General features: G+C 39.7%; 1 long non-coding RNA gene across 1 annotated transcript in view; it reads right to left on the reverse strand.

The window, feature by feature from the left end:
• LOC140624611 (uncharacterized) overlaps positions 1–15,881 on the reverse strand; it is a 76,288-nt gene extending 60,407 nt beyond the window's left edge. Inside the window, exons 1-2 of the long non-coding RNA XR_012024078.1 lie at positions 15,705–15,881; positions 14,689–14,819 (exon numbers count right to left, since the gene is read on the reverse strand). This is a non-coding gene — a long non-coding RNA (uncharacterized lncRNA). The remainder of the gene's footprint in view (positions 1–14,688; positions 14,820–15,704) is intronic.
• Between the last annotated feature and the right edge of the window lie 4,611 nt (positions 15,882–20,492).

Here is a 20,492-nt window from a genome sequence, read left to right on the forward strand (position 1 = left end):
CTCTGCCCCTTCCTCCTCTTCCATTCTCTTTCCCACTTGCTCTCAAAACAACAACAACAACAACAAAAAAAACAGTTTTGTGAGAGCTCTAGGGTCCACTTAAAAAACTTAAGCATCAGTGGGAGTGAATGCGTGACGGGCACTGGGGGTTATTCTGTATGTTAGTAAATTGAACACCAATAAAAAATAAATTAAAAAAAATAAATAAAATCTTAAAAAAAAAAAACTTAAGCATCACAGTAGAACAAAAAAAACTGAGAATAGCCACACAAAAATAAAACAGCTTAATTTTGCCTATATCATCCCATCTCCCAAACTGTCATTGCTCAGTGCCAACAGTGAACTTCACAGCTTTAAAGAATTCCCCTTGATGGGAAAGGAAGAGCAAGATGAGTAACCAGCTTCCTAAGCCTTTTGGGACCCCACACAGAAATACTTCCTCAGTTTCACCGGACACAAATTGGCAAAGCTGAAGCATATAGAAGCAACTAGGAACAAGAAAGAAAAGCAGGAGAGGGGATCCCTGGGTGGCGCAGCGGTTTGGCACCTGCCTTTGGCCCAGGGCACTGTCCTGGAGACCCGGGATCGAGTCCCATGTCGGGCTCCCAGTGCATGGAGCCTGCTTCTCCCTCTGCCTGCTTCTCCCTCTGCCTGTGTCTCTGCCTCTCTCTCTCTCTGACTATCATAAATAAATAAAAATTTAAAAAAAATTAAAAAAAAAAAAAGAAAAGCAGGAGATACCAGCAGAAGCCATGCAGCAAAAGAAGTGATTACAGTTCACTGTGACCTGCTCTGAAGACAAATCCATAGCTTTTGCCGCTGAACAAAACCAATGGCCAGTTGCCTTCATGGATCCCTTGCAGATTCACCAGCTTTCACTCCATAGGCATTCACATTCACTAACACCAGCCTCCTGAGTCGCCACTGCCTCCCCACCCCACCATCACTGGAGTCTAGGAACTGAACCTATAGCCAGCCCAGGCCACGGCTGCTATGGCAATGTAAGACACCAGCCTAGACACTTTGGCTGACCCCCACCATCATGCACATGCTAAGAGCCAGCCCCTCTAGCTATGTACTTGTACACCACTGGCCTGGCATCCATCACTGGCCTATGCTACAGTGGGCATGTTGGGAGAGGCTGTCCAGCCACAGGAGATCGTGCCAACATCCAGGCCCTGTGCAGTCGCTTGTGGGTCCAGGTCAGTCCCCAGCTCTGCTAGTGGCCTGCACCACTGTGCCCCCCTACAAATAGCTCCTCCAACTGTACACATGTATAGCCCAAACTCTAGCACCAGCTCCCACTGCCATGCATCCTTGGTGAGATGCAGCAACCACAATGCCAATCGGCAGGGCCTCTGCAGCTGCCAGTGAGTCCATAGTTGGCCCCAGATCTTGCTACCTGCCCTCATATGAGTGTCTATAACCAGCTCCTGCCACTATGCAGGTACCTGCAGCTGAGTGTGTCCATACCACCAGCTCTAGCACCAGTCTGAGGAGAAGAGAAGGAAAAAAAGGTAGAAAGAATATCTAAAGAAATAATGGCCAAGAACTTCCTAAACCTAGGGAAAGATTTGGACATCCAAGTATATGAATCCAATAGGTCACCCAAGATTTCAGTACAAGATGATGTTCTCTAAGAGCCATTATAATAAGACTGTCTATGGATGCCTGGGTGGTTCAGCAGTTGAGTGTCTGCCTTTGGCTCAGGGTATGATCCTAGAGTCCTGGATCGAGTCCCACGTCGGGCTCCCTGCATGGAGCCTGCTTCTCCCTCTGCCTGTGTCTCTGCCTCTCTCTCTCTCTCTGTATGTGTGTCTCTCATGAATAAATAAATAAAATCTTTAAAAAAAAAAAAAAGACTGTCTAAAATCAAAGACAAGGAGGGAACTTTAAATTCATCAAGAGGAAAACAATTTCTCTCATACAGAGAACTCCCATAAGGTTACAATCAGATTTCTCAGCACAGAACTTGGCAGGCCAGGAGAGAAAGGAATGATGTATTCAAATTGCTGAAAGAAAGAACCCAGCAGCCAAGAATATGTTACCCAGCAAAGCTGTTCTTCACATACAAGATTATGTAATGACTTTCCCAAACAAACAGAAGCTGAGGGATTTCATCGCCACTAGCATTGCCTTACAAGAAATGCTGTAAGGAATTCCTCAAGCTGAAATGAAGAGACACTAATCAGTAACATGCGAACGTATGAAAATACACAACTCACTGGTAAGGGTAACCATAGAGTCAGATTCAGAAAATTTTAATAGTGTAATATGGTGGTGTGCTAGCCACTTAAATCGACTAGAAAGGTTTAAGGATGGAAATATTAAAAACAGCTAAACAAATTAGCTAATTAATTTGTTCATGAATACACTACAGAAAATTATGATTTCAAAAACAAAAGCAGAGAGTAAAGGGGTAGAGATTTGTATGCTATTAAAGTTAACTTCTTAGTGTAAAATGGACTGTTATATCTATAACATATACCAATAAAATAAATAGACTGGATTGATGTATTAAAACAAAAAACAAACAAGCAAAAAATAGACCCCAACTATTTGCAGGCTACAAGAGACTTCAGCTTTAAGAAGACATATATGCTCAAAGTAAAGGAATAGAGAAAGACATTTCATGCAAGTAGAAATCAAAAGAGCAGGAGTAACTCTATATCAGACAAAATAGACTTTAGAGACAAAGAAGATCATTATATAATGATAAAGGGATCAGTTTATCAAGAAGATAAATTATATATATATATTTTCAATATCAGAGTACCTAAACATATTAAAGCAAATACTAACAGATATGAAAAGAGAAGTAGATGATACAATAATAGTAAAGGCTTTCAATACCCCACTTTTGTGAAGGAATAGATCCCATAGCCTGAAAATCAAGAAGGAAACATTAGAACTGAACCACACTTTAGGTCAAATGGACCTAACAGATATATACGGAACGTTCTATCCAACAGAAGCAGAATACACTTTGTCCCCAAGTGGGCACAGAACATTCTTCAGTATTGATCATATGTTAGGTCACAAAATAGGCCTTAGCAAATTTAAGATTGAAATCATAGCAAGTATCTTTTTTTTCCAAGTATTTTTTTCGGCCAAAATGGAATGAAACCAGAAATCACAATGGAGGAAAATGGAAAAATTCACAAATATGTACAAATTAAACAACACACTCCTGAACAACCAATAGGTCAAAGAAGAAATCAAAAGAGAAATTTTAAAAATATCTTGAATCAGAGGAAAATAGAAGCACACTATGCTGAAATTTATGGGATGCAGCAAAAACAGTTCCTAAGAGGGGAGTTCCTAAGGATAGACACCTACTTTAAGAAACAGAGCTGGGTTCAAGATGGCAGTGGCTAAGAAGATCCTAAACTCCCTCCCATGGATATAACAAATATACAATTAGAAATGGAATACTTTCCTCAGTAAAAACAAACAAACAAACAAAACCCATAAAACTGAGGGAACAGAGTCTCCACATAAAAAGAACAGCATTGAGAAAGGTAGGAGGGGCAGAGACACCTCTCTCCAAAGGCACTCCACCTGAGCTGTGGCAATCCACAATCAGGAGAGATCTCAAAAATTCAGAATTTTCCCCTGAAGAGTGAAGGGTTTGTGCTCTGCATCAGGCACCCCAACCCTTAGACCCTGCATGGGAGAGTGGAGCCCTGTAAACACTGGGCTTTGAAAACCAACAGGAATTACATTCATGAAACCTATATAACTGTAGGGAACAGGGAATCTGCTCTAAAGTGCTCATGCGCAGATTCACAAAAACTGGGACTCAGCACAAAAACACCAATTTGAAAAGCGCCTTGACCATATGTGAAGGAGACCCATTCAAGTACCTGCCAGAGAGGCAGGAAACCATTAGGACTTTCCCCAGAGATGGAATTATGGGCAGGTGCCACATTTGTGCCTTTCTACCTTGCAAGGTCCCTGCCTGCAGTACCACTTTGCAAGCATGCCACCTCCCTGCTAGAGCTGGTGGTGCAACCAGCTGAGAACTCCACAAACCCCACATTGCGACTGCTTTCTTACAGTCCATGCTCTTGCCACTATGTGCAGCCACACATCGGAGCACAAGCCCTGGGCATTCCACACGTGTGAGCAAGCTTGCATGTGTTTGTGCAGGCTTGTGTGTATAATGGAGTATTATTCAACCAAGAGAAAGAAGGAAATTCTAACACTTGCAACAACATCAATGGATTTTTTAGGGCATTATGCTAAGAGAAACAAATCAGGCAGAGAAAGACAATATGAACTCACTTAAACATGAAATCTAAAAGCCAAGCTCCAAGGGGAAAAAAAAAAAAAAGACAAGAACGTTGTCTGGGCCTGGGAGATGGGAGAAATGGAGACATGTTGGTCAAAGGATACAAATTTCCAGTTACAGGATGAATAAGCTCTGGATATCTAATTTGCAGCATGATGTTTATAGTTCATATCACTATATTAGAGTTTTTATACTATAGTGTAACCTAAAAAACTGTATTTTCTGGGTTGCTAAGAGAGTAGATACTAATCAATCTCATCACAAAAAAGAAATGTAATGTGGTAGAGGTGTTAGTAACACTAAAGTGGTCATCATTTTGCAATGTACAAGTGTGTCAAAGCGACACCCGTACACCTTAACTGTATACAATGGCACATGTCTGTTATACCTCAATAAAGGTGGGGGGAAAAGAAAAATGAGCTCCACACGTTAGTGTTGTTCTAGAAACCATTAAATACAAAACCAAAACTAGAATAACAATTTTACAATTCAAAATAATAACTTTCCCCAACAGAAGGAACTCATAAAAACCTTTAATTTTATAGTTTTTATTAATTAGAATACAAAGAAGTGAAAACCTGCCAAGGATTATAAGTCGGTAGCATATATGATTCAAACCTGTGTATTGTGACACTCAATTTTTTTCAATATATTTTTTATTTCAATTTCAGAAACAGGACTTTTTCTGTTCGATCACTCAATCTCATTCTCAACAACTGTGATGTCTTCTATCTACATTTCAGGAGCCATGCCAGGCATTAAGTACAGCTTGTTGAGCAAAACAAAACTAGGCCTTCCCATCAAGGAGCAGACTAAGGAGGACTAAGATTCTAATCATGATAAGGGCCACAAGGAAAGAACTAGGATTAAAAAAAATACTAAGAGGGTATATTCAGATTGGTTAGTCAGAGACTATGTCCAAGTTAAGGAGGAACAAAGCTCGAAAAAATGAAAAGAACCAATCATACCAAGAGTACAAGGTCTGTGTATTAGGGGCAGCCCAGGTGGCTCAGTGGTTCAGCACCTGCCTTCCACCCAGGGCCTGGTCCTGGAGACCCGGGATCGAGTCCCATGTCGGGCTCCCTGCGCGGAGCCTGCTTCTCCCTCTGCCTGGGTCTCTGCCTCTCTGTGTGTCTCATGAATAAATAAATAAAATCTTCTTTAAAAAAAAAAAAAAAAAAAAGTCTGTGTATTGGTCAGAGATCCGGAAATGGAGGCAGCACATTCCAGGGAGAGAAACCACGGGGGGCTGCCCTGAGGCACCATCATGCTTCCTCATGACTGTAATGAGTGTATTCATTTCTATCAAGAAATTTTTTTTTAAATGATGTGTTCTCAGTGCATTAAAGCAAGAGTTTCATGACATCCGTATATCTTATTACCAGTGACGTTAACAGTGATCACTTCATTAAGTTGCCGTGTGCTGGGTTACTCCGGTGTAAATTTAATGTTTTCCTTCTGTAGTTGGTATCTTGGGGATGACACACACCTCCTGTTTCTCTTCAACTTTTGCCTGCTGATTTTAGCCTCTATTGGTGGATCCTGTCTGCAATAGTTGTTCTGTAGTATTTACCTAATGGTTATCTATTTCCCTTTTTACTGAAATTCTGTGAGATAGTTATCTCTTATCTTCCATTTATTTATTTATTCATTTACTTATATGAGTAAGAATTCATAGAGATTTGTTTTATGGGTTAAAATTCAATATTGTCATTGGGGGAAAACCCCTCCCCCCCTTTTTTAGCATTTATTTCTTTGTTTCCTGGTACCATAAAGGGTTCCAGGCTCATATTATATTTTTTTCTTAGCCCAGTCCTGAAATCAACCACTTCTCCTAGAAGATCTGATTTTCCTTTATTGGATAAGAAATTCTTTAAAAAAAAAAAAAAAAAAAAGATTGTACTTATTTATTCATGAGAGACACAGAGACAGAGGCAGAGACACAGGCAGAGGGAGAAGCAGGCTCTTCATGGGAACACGATGTGAAACTCAACCCCAGAACCCCAGGATCACAAGCTAAGCCAAAGGCAGAAGCTCAACTATTGAGCCACCCAGGTGCCCCTGGATCAGTCATTCTTAACCCAGAGTGCATATTAGAGTGCATCACCTGTGGGCTTCTGAAACCACTCAAGATCTGTTGAATCTGAATTTCTGAAGATCCTGAATTTTTACAAACCCATAAAATAAGCATATACATTTTTTAAAGATTGTATTTATTTATTCATGAGGGACACACAGAGAGAGGCAGAGACACAGGCAGAGGGAGAAGCAGGCTCCCTGCCGGGAGCCTGTCATGGGACTGGATCCCGGGTCTCCAGGGTCACGGACTGGACTGAAGGCAGATGCTTAACTGCTGAGCCACCCAGGCATCCCAGCATATAAATTTTTTGAGCTTATACATTTTCATGGTTGAGAGCCAGTGTTTTTTGTTTTGTTTTTGTTTTTTTGAGAGCCAGTGTTCTAAGCAGCAAGGAAAGCATCTGCTATTTTTATGACATGGTAAAGAATGAAGTTGGAAAAGTCCAAAGATTTGCCCATCCACGACAACTAGCAGTCTGCCAAAGAATCCTGCAATAACAAATCCAATATGACTCCTTTTCTATGTTTTCCCAAGCCCCTTGTCCAGATCAACTACTAGCGTATTCTGACCTAGAATCAAAACCTATGCAGAGAAAGATGCTAAGAACCTAGGGTAAAAGAATAATTACTAAATTAAAAAATGAAGAACGGAGAAGAAGGTTAAAGGTAAGGTAAAACTAAACCCCATTGGAGAGTAAGCTGTTAATTGTGAGGAAAAACAAAAGAGCTCCACTGAGTACTGGGTACAAAAGAAAATTGAGAAAGAGTAAGGAGAATCTAGAAGCATTTTGGTGAGCCCTGAATTTGATCCTTTGTTTTAGTTAAACTAAAATTCATGTTGTGGCACCTGGGTGGCACAGTCGGCTAAGCCACTGACTCTTGGTTTCGGCTCAGGTTGCCATCTCTGGGTCATGAGACTGAGCCCCGTGTGAGCTCCATGCTCAGCATGGAGTCTGCTTGAGAATCTCCCCCTTTCCCCCTGCCCCTCCTGGTCATGCTTTTTCTAAAAATAAATAAATCTTAAGAGAACAAAATTTATGCTTATTTAAGTTATTCAACAATTTCTCAAACATAAATGGAACTCAGTGAATGCACCCTTACTACAATGTTCTTTTATGTTCACTTTCTCAGTCTCTCAAATGGCTATTTCACATCTCCTTTCACTTCAAATATCCTCTATCGACCCATCCCCCTCTCTTCATATTTCATTGAGAAAATAGAAGCAATAAGATGAGAAATCTCTTCTCTGCCCAGCACCTTGCTTGCAATCTACCCAAAGTTACGTTCACACTTCTCTTCCTATCCTGTTACTATGAATAAATTGTCTCCATTCCCATTTTTTAAAAAAGATTTATTTATTCATAAGAGACAGAGAGAGAGAGAGGCACAAACACAGGAGAGGCATAAACAGGCTGCCTGCAGGGAGCCCAATGTGGGACTGGATTCCCAAACTGGGATCACGCCCTGAGCGGAAGGCAGACACTCAACCGTTGAGCCACCCAGGCATCCCATCCATTCCCATTAAAAGCCAACACTCATCCTCTTCCATCCCCCAGCTGCTCCAAATTCCACAACTCCTAACTGACTAGGCCTCTGCCTTTAGACCCTTTGCCTCTTTAATCCATTTAGGCAAATTAATCATCCAGTAAATAATTCACTTTTTCATTCTACTGGTATTTACTGAGGATTTATCATACATTAGGTACTGAGAATCCATTGTCAAAAAAATAAGCAAACAGCTACATTTAGCAGTCCTAGTCTAAATCATGTAGACAGATAAAGAAATGATTGGAATCCCATGCTATAATACCATACTGGTACATCTCTAGTCAGAAGGCACAGAGAGGAATGAGAATTTTGCCCTCAACCCTCCATTTCAAGTCCTATTACTTCCCTGGGCTAAAATAAGACAGTGTCACAATCGGTCTTCCTCATAGGGTCACCCCAACCCCACAGTTCTTTCTGCACACAATAGCCAGAGTGATTCCTCCAAAAAATGAATTTAATCACACAATCGCTGTCATGACCTGTTGGCAGAAAATGGGCAAAATGCCTTCCATGCCTACCAGGAGTCACGGAGTCTTGGCACCTGTCAGTCTAGCCTATTGCTTCCCACAAAAATGAGCCCTTTTAATTTCTCAGACACTCCTTTCCTCTCTCACCTTAGGATCTCTGAATGTAAAATACTATCCTCTTTGCAGAAAATATCTTCTGTATCCCTTTTGTCCGGCTAACTCCTTATTTAAGTTAATTCAAGCTGTAAGTTTTCCCCAATTCCCCTAGACATGCGGCACCCGCCTTAGGTGGTCCCCTAGATTCATATATTTATCATAGCACCTATCACATTTCATAACTTGAATTCATTACCAACCTTTCACCAAATGAGGTTCTAAGAAAGCAGAGGCTATCTTGCTCACCGTTGCTATCTTAGCATACATCCCAGTGCTTGATACGTGGCTGTTGCTCAGTAAATATTTGTTCACTAAGTGAACAATCAGAACCCTTCATTGCTTGCTAATGGTTAAAGGATGGGTAAATACTTCTAGGAATTTTGTAGATAGAAGGAGACTTTCATAGCAAAGAGACTAGCAAGTTCAAAGCACAGAAGCCTGAAACAGTAGCAGCACATGCTCAGGGGACTGCCCAGGACTCCCTGCTGTGGGAACAGAGTGGGTAGGTCAGCAAAGTGAGGACATGTGGCTGGGAAGAAAATAAATCGTGGTCTCTGTGATCTATAAAGCAATTTATACTTCAGAATATACCTTATCAGAAGTCACTGAAGAGTTTAAACCCCTTTAGTTTTGCTAATAAAGAAAATATAGTAAACCAGCTTGGGCTATAGTATTCTTCCCCAGTATTCAACCTGGAAATGGACCAAAAAGATGGGAAGGATGATGGATCTTAAGATGATATTTACCATCTAACCATACCACTTAGAAACTCTCAGCTCTTCAGGGGGCTGGGGGTGGGGTGATAAAAGACTTGGACCTCTGGGAGAAGGCCGGGAGCCACAGACCAGGAAGGGAAAAGCAGGCCATCTGTGTGCTTTTCTTTTCCTACATTGTCCTGACCTGATTACTGACCAGGAATTGGGGGCAGGAAACCAGCAGTCTGCTAGAGGTAGTGAGATCATTGCAGGCATCCAAAAGCATGGTGCAAGTAATCAATAGTATAAAGAATCAGACATCTGAGTGTTCCTCATCCTGAGTCCTTTACAAATCCTTGGGCAACTGCAACATGAGTGGTGGCCTCTGGAGCAGAAATCCTAGTTAGTTACCTGGGAATGAGGGATGGCAAAGGATGAGAAGAAGGAAAGAAGGGATGGTTTGAACCTAGACACTAACTCTAGATATACTCATCTGTGAACCTCATCCCCAACATCCCAACTGTCCTGGTGGAGCAGAAGCTAGGGTCCAGGTTTTCACCCCACCCTCAAAGTTAGCTTTATTAGCAAGAAGTGGCTGATAGGTATGGCCAGCCACTGCAGAAGTCAGAACACCAAGAACAGGAACAGAAGTAGCACAACTGTGGAATAGAGAAAGAACACAAAGTCACCATTTGCTTTCAGAGATGGGGAAGATATGAGCAAGATAAAGAAGGCACATGAAGTCTGAATTGGTGATAGTGGGCTCGAAAAATATATTACTGAAATAAGGAACTCAGTGGATATGTTTTAAAAAAAAGCTTTAATAGACCTGAAAAATGATTTTATATGCTGAAAGATTAGGGCAAGGAAGTTTTCAAGAAAGAATGAGCAAAAGATAAAAAGGAGGAAATAATGGAGATAAGATATACGAGAATTTAATAAAAATGTCAACCTAATAATTCCAGAGTGAGAACAAAAGACAAACAGGATTATTTGAAGAAATAATGAAAAAGAATTTCCCAGAATTAGAGAAAAATAAAATATCTCAAATTAGAAGTAATACCATGTTATAAATATCCCTTAGAAAACAGAACCTGAAGCAAAGCTTACAGGCTAAAGATTTTTTGGGAACTGCAAGAGTAAGTGAGAAAGGGAAGTGAAACAAAGAGGGAAGCGAATACAAGGTGATGTGTTTCTAGGTTCACCACAGCTTTACAAGGTAAATCACAGCTGGGTGCTCAGGTATATGCAATGTACACCAGAGAAGCAGAGGTCTCAGGGAACAGGATTTATCTGCCAACTCTTCCCATCTTCTGTCCTTCGTTGGTCAAAGTTTTCCTCATAAGGTGTTAACTTCCCTGAACCTCGATTTGGGTTAGGTACTCCTCCCATCCTCCAACTGGCTGCCTCTCCATCAGCTAGAAGCTGGCTCCCACACTTCTGGGCTTTCTCTGAGCAAGAAAGTTATGGGAAAACTCATAGCCTCCCCGAGTCTGGTCAGACCTACCTACCCTGATGAATGAAGCCATAGCAGTTGGCATGATCAAGCCTGTGCTGAAGCCATGGCCTTAAACGGGTGAATGTGGACTCTCCACTAAGCAAGTGGCCGAAGACTGGAGACAGGAAAGGCCAAGCAAATCTGGGGAGGTCCACTAATTCTATCTACTGCAAATGAAAAACTAAGTAAAAGACATCCTCTCCGTGACCCCACCCCTTACCTCCATCAGATAAAATGTACCCTTTTTTTCAAAACCACCAAAGGCATTCTCCTTGGTATTTATGTCCACATAAAAACTTGCATGTGGAAGTATATAGCATTTTTATTCAGAATAATTACCAGAATGTCTTTTGGTAGATAAACGGGTAAACTGGTATATTCAGACAATGTAATATTTAGTGCTAAACAGAATTGCACTAGCAAGCCATGAAAAGACATAGAGAAAACTTAAATGCGTATTACTAAGTGAAAGAAGCCAACCTGTAAAGGTAAAACTATGGAGACAGTAAAAGGATCAGTGGTTGCCAGGGACTAAGGGAGGAAGAGTGGTGAATGGGTGGAACACAAAGGATTTTTAAGACAGTAAAACTCCTCTATAGGGCACTATAGTGGTGTGTACGTGCCATTGTACATTTGTCCAAACCCTAAGAGTGTACAATAGCAAAAATGAGCCATAATATAAACTATGGACTTTGGATGTTAATGATGTGTCAATGAAGGTTCATGAGTTGAAACAAATATACCACTCTGGTGGAGGCTGGTAATAGTGGGAGAGGTTATACATGTGTGGGGGCAGAAGGTTGGTGGGGAATCTGTCCCTTCCAGTACTTGTTGCTGTGAACCTAAAATTTCTCTAAAATCTACTGAAACACACACACACACACATACACATCTGCAAGCTTCCAGAGGTAAAGAAGATCACTTATAAAGGAAAGGGTCACCAAATTTATCAATAACAATACTGGATACAAGAGGCTAATGGAGGATTCTCTTCCAAGCTTTGAAGGAAAATAGCTTCATAGGAAAAGAACATAGGTCTTTATGTAGAGTTAAAATTTCCCTTAAAAGTTAAGTATATTCTCTACAGCCTAAGGTTTTACAGTTTACAAAGGAAATGGTCTTAGAAAACAAAATATATAGAAGTTGTACTCTGGCAAGAAGAAAGGATTGTCCAGGAGGAAGAAACAGATATAGCAAGTAAAAGAGTAACTGAATAAAGTGTTTTGTTGTCTAGATAAATCATGACCAGTGGAAAAATAAATAAACCCAGACCCAGGCATTAAACTGATAAAGGAAGAGGGCAAAAAATAAAGGGGGTGGGAGGAAACATGGGGAAATATTAGATACATTCATGGCCTTGATTGCGGTGATGGTGTCATGGTGTACACTCACCAAACTCACTGAGTTGTGTACATTAAACATGTACAGCTTTTTACATGTCAATCATACCTCAATAAAGTGGTTTTCAAAAAAAGAAGAGGGTAGGATCAAGTAACCTAAGGAAGTAAAAATTTGGTCAGATTATTTTCTTATTCACTAGACACAGATATTGATAAGCTTAGACATTAACAAAGCAAAACAAGCAAAGTTTTGGTCTGAGTAATTTAGGGATAACCACAGATGATACATTTGAAAGTGTAGCTTCCAAAGAAGCAGAAGAATTTGATCTGTTCAAGAGAATGAGGAAGGAAAAAAAAAAATAGAAAAGAAAAAAAAAAAGAATTACGGAAAATAAAATTCCCTGAATAGGATAATAAAATTAAGTTCTAGGAGGGAAGCAATTTCAATAAATATCAATCTGTAAAAGTAAATAAGATTCAGAAACTCTCAAACTGGAAGAAGAAAAATACCCAGGAAGATGCTGTCTGTGAGAAATATAGTTAATCCCAAAGAATACAGAAAGTCTAAAAACAAAACAAACGGAAATGTATTTCTTCAATTATTTAGCCCTATCATTATGAACTCAATGGATATTTTACCCTATGGATTAAAGCTCAGTACTATGTCTGGGACTCTCATATCTCACAGCTGATTCCTCTATTTGAGATCTTTTCAGGATATCATAGAAAATTTTTTGAATTAGCAAATAACATATGTTGAAAATTATTAATTAATATTACAGAGGCCTGCTGCTGCAGAAACCTAATATAGATCATACGGAGACCAAATGTTCAAACCACATTGGAGTAGACTCAGCTGGGCAGAAAACAGGTTTACTCATTCTTTGCCAGCATCTGGTCTTCTCTCCCCAAAGGCAAATTAAAAATGAGTAATAGTCATAATAATAATAATAATAATAATCTTTTTGTCCCTCAAAGGCAAGTTAAAAATGAGTAATCATCATCATCATCATCATCATCATCATCGTGGCTAACGTTTGACTGCATGTTCTTAATACATGCCAGGTGTAAAAAAAAAAAAAAATACATGCCAGGTGTTATCCTAAGCCTTTCATCACGTATTAACTCGGTTGCTCTGCGCAGTAACCCCCTGAGACCGACGCTGTTCTTCTCCCAGTTTCGTAGATGAGGAAGTCAAAACACGAGGGCACCTACACCACAACGTTACTAAGTGAAGCAGCTGTGACTGGAATATAAACCATCAGGCTCCAGAGCTTATGCTCTTTACCATCATTACGCGTTGCTGCTGTCAATAAATTTACAAATATTGCTTTTATTCTTGCCTGGTGTAAAAACAAAAAAAGTCTGTAGCCCTCTCAAGTAGTGCTGTTTTTTCCTTCTTCCACAGATATTGTTCATTGCCCAAAAGTTGTGTGGGTGTTCTTCACATCCGCATATTGTTCCTTCCAAACTATTGAACCCTTTTCTTCCCCGAAAACCCAGTTTTCGAAGCTCAAACCACCAGTCCTCACCACAGGCTGCTCTGCTGTAAGGCAGTCTAGGGCAGACCATAGCGCCATCCTCCTTTCCTTCAGGACAGAGCACCCGGATCGCTGTCCTGCTCTCCAGTACCACTGCTGGGGGCTTGCGGCGGTTCAGGATCCTCGTAGATAATCCTTACGATTCCCTGGGCCCTCAGTTCGGTTCCTCCACTCATGTCATCTCAGTCCCCATCGTTCTCCCAGCCCCTCTCACCCTCTCACGCAGAGATGACCAAGAACTGCATCTTCATTTTTCCCCATGAATGAATACTACTTTAGTCACATGTTTTAAATTAAAAATTTGATTAAGAAATCCTATTATAGCAATTAATTATACATCTCCTTCATAATTTTACACTCCATCAATAACACAACCCCTCTTCCCAGCGCACTAATTTTAGTACCCAGACTCTACTCTCCAACCTCAGTGGGATCTGACTTATCTGACCACCTATTTCTGCCTCTCCATCTCCTTCCTGTCTTAGCTTCTCTGTTACCAGTGTGACATTACATAGTTCAAAACTGTACACTTTCTTGTATCCACTCAGAAGATTTATGCTCCTACTCTTTTGTTGTGTGCATTTGGTAAGAACCCAGCTCTGGTAAGAACCAGCTCTCCTATTCACTTCATTTACTCTGAGCTTCTACTCACGGCGACCAGTGGCTAGAGAAAATATACAACCGTGATAACTGGCTTATATTTAGTTCCATGACCACTGATCTTATGTGGTCCCAGCCCATTCGTTTTCTCCCGCTTCTAGAATGAGGATTATTCTCTTGCCTCAGACATGTAACACATTCTCCCCTATGGCTTTCGAGTTCATTGAGACAAGAGAAATACCAAAGTTCCTCCTCTGCACTCAAGGACATTCTTTCAGAATTTTCTCCCTTTGTCCTGCCTCGTCAATTTCTCCCTTTCTGCCAAATTATTCCCGTGAGGATGCGAACATACTTTAATAGCTCCTATGGGAAGGCAGGGAGGGAAGGAGGGAGGAAGGCAGGCAGGCAGGAAGGAAGGGAGAGGCAGGTGTGGGAAAGAGAGAGGAAGAAGGGAAGGCTTTTATCCTTACCTCTCCAATGAGTCTGTTCTTGTCCTACAGTGTCCTCCTTGTTGCTACAAACCACAAAGGTCAATTCTCTTCTCTCCCCAGTATTTGATTGGTCACCCTCTCCTGCTTGAAACGGTTTCTTCAGTTGAAATCTGTAACACAGATTATTTGTGTGCCTCTTGCCTCACTGACCACACTGTTTCTATGTCCTTTGCTGATATACTCCACCCCCTCCAGCCTCTAGACCAGTGATTTTCAATTCTGGATGCATATAAGAATCACCTGGTGCCATTTATGACAACGTGGATGAACTTAGAGGGTATTATGCTGAGTTAAATAAGTCAAAGACCTATGAAAGACCTTATCAAATACCATATGATTTCACTTAAATGTGGAATCAATCAATCAATCAATCAATCAATCAATAAAACAAAGCAGAAACAGGCCCATAAATATAGAGAACAAATTGGTGGTTGCTGGAAAGAAGGGGGCTCGGGGGATGGGTAAAAATGGTGAAAGGAAGTGGGAGGCACAGGCTTCCAGTTATAGAATGAATATATCATGGGGAGAATAGGTACAACACGGGGAATGTAGCCATTGGTATTTTAGTACCATTGTTTGGTGACCGATGGGAGCGTCACTTGTGGCGAGTACAGCATAACGTATAAACTTGTCCGTTCTCTATGTTGCATATGTGAAACTCCTATACTTCAATTTTAAAAAGAATCATTCTAGCGAGCCCAGGTCTCAACTAGACTAATTAAATCAGAATCTCTGGGGGCCAGGTGAGAGAGTTAGGCAATTTTGTTAAACCTCCCTGGGTGAATCTAAGGAGCAGCCAGTACTGCTGTAAACCCAGGAACCCCAGGGCTTGTCTCAGACCTTGAATCTTTTCCATCTGCACTTCCCCAGGTGATCCCATCCAAACTCTCAGCTTCAGATACCTCAACACCTGGTGTCTTCTAACTGTGTATCTTCAGCCTAAACCTTTCTCCTGAACTCTGGAATTCCATTTGTAACTCCCTGTTGTCACTTACTTTAGGATGCATGATACCACTTCCAAAGTTAACGTGTCCTTCTGCTTTCAGCCCCATCTCAGTAAGTAGCAATTGTGTCGTTCCAGCTACATGGACACACACAGAGTAAGTGTTATCTTGGAGTCATCATCATGACTCTCTTTCTTTTATGTCTCATCTTCAAGCCGTCAGCCAATTCTGTTTCAAAATGAATCCAGAAACTGATTGCTTATCTCACCACTTTCAGTGTTAAGCTCTGATTTGAGCCCTTATCTTTTTTCTCTGTCTTATGACTACAGTTCATGTTTGGTCTTCTTGCTTCTACTCTTCATCAAAGACAGTAGAGTGATCCTTTTACAGCATTACTTAGATCATGTTACACCACTGCTTAGAACTGCCCAATGCCATCAATCACCTGAAATCCCTTTATGATATGACTCCCTGCTACTATGTTGACCTGACCTCCTTCCATTCCCTCTCTTGCTGCTTCCACTCCAGCACATTAAGGAATGTACTTTTCCTGAAGCATGCCAGATGCACTCTTGCTTTTGTCCTTGGCATTCCATCTACCTGGAATATTCTTCTCCCCTCAAGTATCTCCTCCCTCAAATGTCACCTCATCACCACGGTCTTTCCTTGGCCACCCTGTTTAAAATAACACCTCTCTACCAATACTCAGTATTACCCATCTCTGCTTTTACTGTGTTTGTTTTTGGTCTCCTCAAACAAAACACAAGCTCTGCGAGGACAGGATCTTTAAGCCTGGACTGGCTCTTGGCATGCTGTAGATACTCAGCAATCACTTGCTGACTATTTGAGTTGAGCTGGAGAGCTAAGGCTTCTGGCCATAGTGGCACGTGGTGCTATTGTAAATAGTGGAACATCAAAGGACCAGATAAGGCTTTTGGAAACAGCATATACCTCAGAAACCTTTCCTTTTACCCCTTTCATTAGGATTAAACCTTTGATTCAGGTGGGGAAATGAAATTGGGGCAAGACTAAAAAAGATACTGCAATAATGTGGCTTAAAATAAATCATTGTGAGATCTGCATTTTCTGAGTCACGCTTAGGCTGGAACATGTTCTGCTTGCATTAAAATGCTCTCTGTCACTTTTCCAAATTCTCTGAGACCCTAAAGGGCCACAGCTCCTAAGAGATAAATCCTAGTATGGGCACTAAAACATTCATCAGATAAGTAAAATCAAACAACATAGCGCAAGGTGAAAACGACATCAAAATATATCCGATTGTAAAAAACAAGTCACCCTAAAGACCAGACAGTTCTGTACCTGAACTAAAAATTTTAAATTACAATCAGAACTCCACCCCCTCCTCCCCTACCTCTACATCCCCACATGCCAGTTAATGAAATGAAGCTGGACTTTTTGAAAACTTATAATCCACAAAACAAAAAGGAAGAAAGGCCTTTTGTTGGTCAATTCTGAGAATCTCTTAGGAGCCAAAGCTTTGCATGTTATAACCTGAGAGAAGATAATAATAGTAATTAGTTACTCAGAGTTAGCTGATCCCTTGGTTAAACTAAGATTTCTCTGTCTCTCCCTCTCGTTCTCTCTCTCTCTGTCTCTCACACACACAGAGTTAAATATTGCATGCTGAAGTTTGATACCTCTTACTTACGTGTTAGCAGCTAAATGACCTTCCATAACAATATTTTTAACAAATTCTGTCTGCTCAATTAATTTACAAAATGTTGTAAATAGTTTATCTGGGCTTTTTCTGTACATTCTGCATATTAACCTAATTATTTACACCAGTTTCCAGCTCTTAAATATAAGCAAAGGTGATCATTACCTCGATTTTACAACTTTAGGGCAAAATCTTTAGAGATTAAAAAATAGAAGAGAAATTCTTTTGAGTCACATAGATATGTGAAAACAACATAATGTCTCCTTACACACACTAGATGTCACTGTATGATCTGAAATATTGGCTGCAATTTCATCTGTTTCTTTACAATCCTTATAGGCAAGATAGTAAAAGTGCAAAATAATCTCAAAGTATATTTCCCAAAAAGCAGGCATCTTTGCTTGTATCTGGTCAATTGCATCCACAAAAAATAAATTATTTTGCTCGTCTGGCAGCAATTCCATACATTAAACTAGAAAATATTATAGGTTTTCTTTTTACCATCAATTCCCTCCTCCCCAAATTTTAATATCAAATTTCTATTTCTATGTTTGCATTTGGTGAGTAAATAATGGTCTCTATATTAAAGGATACTGGGAGAGATCTGAAGAAAATGAAAATTAGGGAATGGGTTTAGTGTGTTTTAAATTTAGCATAGTTATAAAGCGTCCTCTATGTGTCAAACACCAGCAGACACCAGGAGACCTAAACATGAAGGAGGTGTAAACAAAAATTGTGGGAACACAGAGAAAGAGACTCACAAAGGATTTAGGCAACGGACGTCAACCCCAAAAGAAATATAGCTCATCTTCTTTTGAAAAACTCATATATAAATATACACATTTGAGGTGGTTTATTACTTGTTCTTCCTTAGCCTAGAGCAACATTTATCAATTACATTTAGTGTTCTGTGAACTGTGAATACATGTTCAGCAGAAAACAAACCCATGGTCAAATAAATTTGAGAAATATTCGGCTATTTAAAAAAATCAACAGGCTTGTTTTTAATGCAGAATTCCTGTTTCTAATGTTTGAATGTGGATTATAGGTCTCTGAAAGGGAAATGCAGTACCTATCATGTCTTATTTAACAAGCCATACCATTGTAAGGAATACCAGTATCTCACTGAACAGAGTTCTACTGCAACAGGAGAAGGCATGGCAGTGGATGATAGAAATGTGGAGATTTAAGATTTACAGCTTTTAATATTGTATAAATTCAAGAAAAAAAAAACCCATGATATTATTTTTACTTAATTACTGGAAATTAATAGAGATCTGAAAAGACTAAAAAAAGCTAGGATCCTCTTTTAGTTTTGATTTTTCCTTTTTGTAATTAGTTTCAATACAAAAACAAACAAATGTTTTACTTAGTACAATTCAAAACCCACATCAAATATTTAGCTGAAACAAACCAAAAGAAGCTTGGAAGAAATTTCATGTGCACAGTAAATTTCAAGTCAGGCTCCCAGTTTGGTTAAATATGGTTAAATATGGGTTCCCCTCTGCCAATAGGAGGTCTGTCAAAAAGCGTTCTCTTCGGAGAAACCATGGTTTACGTGTACTTGTTGAGCTAAAGAAAATGGGACAACGCTCTGTATTGCAATAGAGGCTGTTAATGAAGCTTGGGGTGAGTCAAACCCTCAAATCTTGTCTGAACGCTGGCAGATGATCAGTTCTGGGTATCTCACGTTTGCCGCATGCAGTTCTACTCCAGGCCTTTCTCCACCCTGATTTCTTCTGCTGCAGACTGATTTATATGGACAACATCAACAGGGCTGCCATCACCTCTGATTTCCTGTCAGTTGAGTCAATAGGAGCTTTATCTGGCAAAAGACCAAGACAGGAAGAACAGTGAGGCCAGGATATTAATCAGGATATTAATTTTCCTGGCTCCTTCCCTGTGATGTTACTTGACACTAACTTCTTCCTCAATAGAAGTTCATTGTGCAAGTCAGCCTTTGATGAGTTTTGACAAACATATATACACAGTAAAACACCCATCGCCAACAAGACAAAAACAAAATATTCCTGATGTCCCCTTTGCATTCCATCAGTCTCTCCTGGCTTCAGGAAATCATTGTTCTGTTCGATATTTGTTTTTCCTCATACATTTATACATTTGTCCAGTTGCCCAGCAACAAATTCTTGAAAACTTCTTTTTCCAATGTGTTGCTCTGGAGCATTTGTTGAAAATCAATTAGCCATGTATATGGATCTACTTCTAGGCACTCTATTCTGTTCTGTTGTTCTTTATGTCCTTTTGCCAATACCATACATAAGATTGTGTATGTCCACTAAATTTGTTCTCCTTTTAAATTGTTTTGAGTATTCTAGGTTGTTCAGAACCATCTGATCACTATGTATTTTAAAATGGTCTTTGGGAAATTCTTGTGGGAATTGTATTGAAATATATATATGTATATATATTTCATATATATTTCATATATATATATTTAGAGAAAGTGCCATATTAATAAAATTGAGAATTCAAATGCATGAATGTGGTGTATCTGTTCACTTATTAGACCTTTTTAATTTCTCTCAGTGATGTTCAGTGCTTTTAAGAGATCTTGTTCATCTTTGTTAAAATTATCCCCAAGTATTGTTTGCTGTGAGTAGCAGCAAAAGTTTGTTTTTTATAGATTAACCCTTGATCCTCTGACCTTATAAAATTCACTCATCGTTTCTAGTATTTGTTTTTTTTAATTCTCTGGTCCTATAAAACTAAACAATTCATCTTCTGAGAGAAATAGTCTTATTCTTTGTGAACCTTAAAACTTTTATTATTTTTCTTGCTTTACTACAATAGGCAAAATTGCCAGTACAATACTGAATAGAAGTCATGAGAGTACATGCTTGTCTTGCTTCCAATCATAGGGGAAAATGTTCTCAGAGATATTGACTTTAAGTTTTTCTGTAGATGTCAGGTATCAATTTGAGAAAGTGGCCTTTTATTTCTAGTTTCTGAGAGTTTTTTTATTAGAAATTGGCAATTCAACACACATTGTTTCAAATACTTTCAATGCATCTCTCAAAATAATATGTTGGTCTCTCTTATTCTATTACCTTGGTGAACTACAATGACATTAAAAAATTTTAAAACCAAGCTTCCATTCCTAGGCTAAACTCTACTTGATCCAATATATTTTCCTTTTTGTA

The sequence above is a fragment of the Canis lupus genome, chromosome 34 (genome assembly GCF_048164855.1).
Source record: "Canis lupus baileyi chromosome 34, mCanLup2.hap1, whole genome shotgun sequence".
In the NCBI taxonomy this organism is placed as follows: domain Eukaryota; kingdom Metazoa; phylum Chordata; class Mammalia; order Carnivora; family Canidae; genus Canis; species Canis lupus.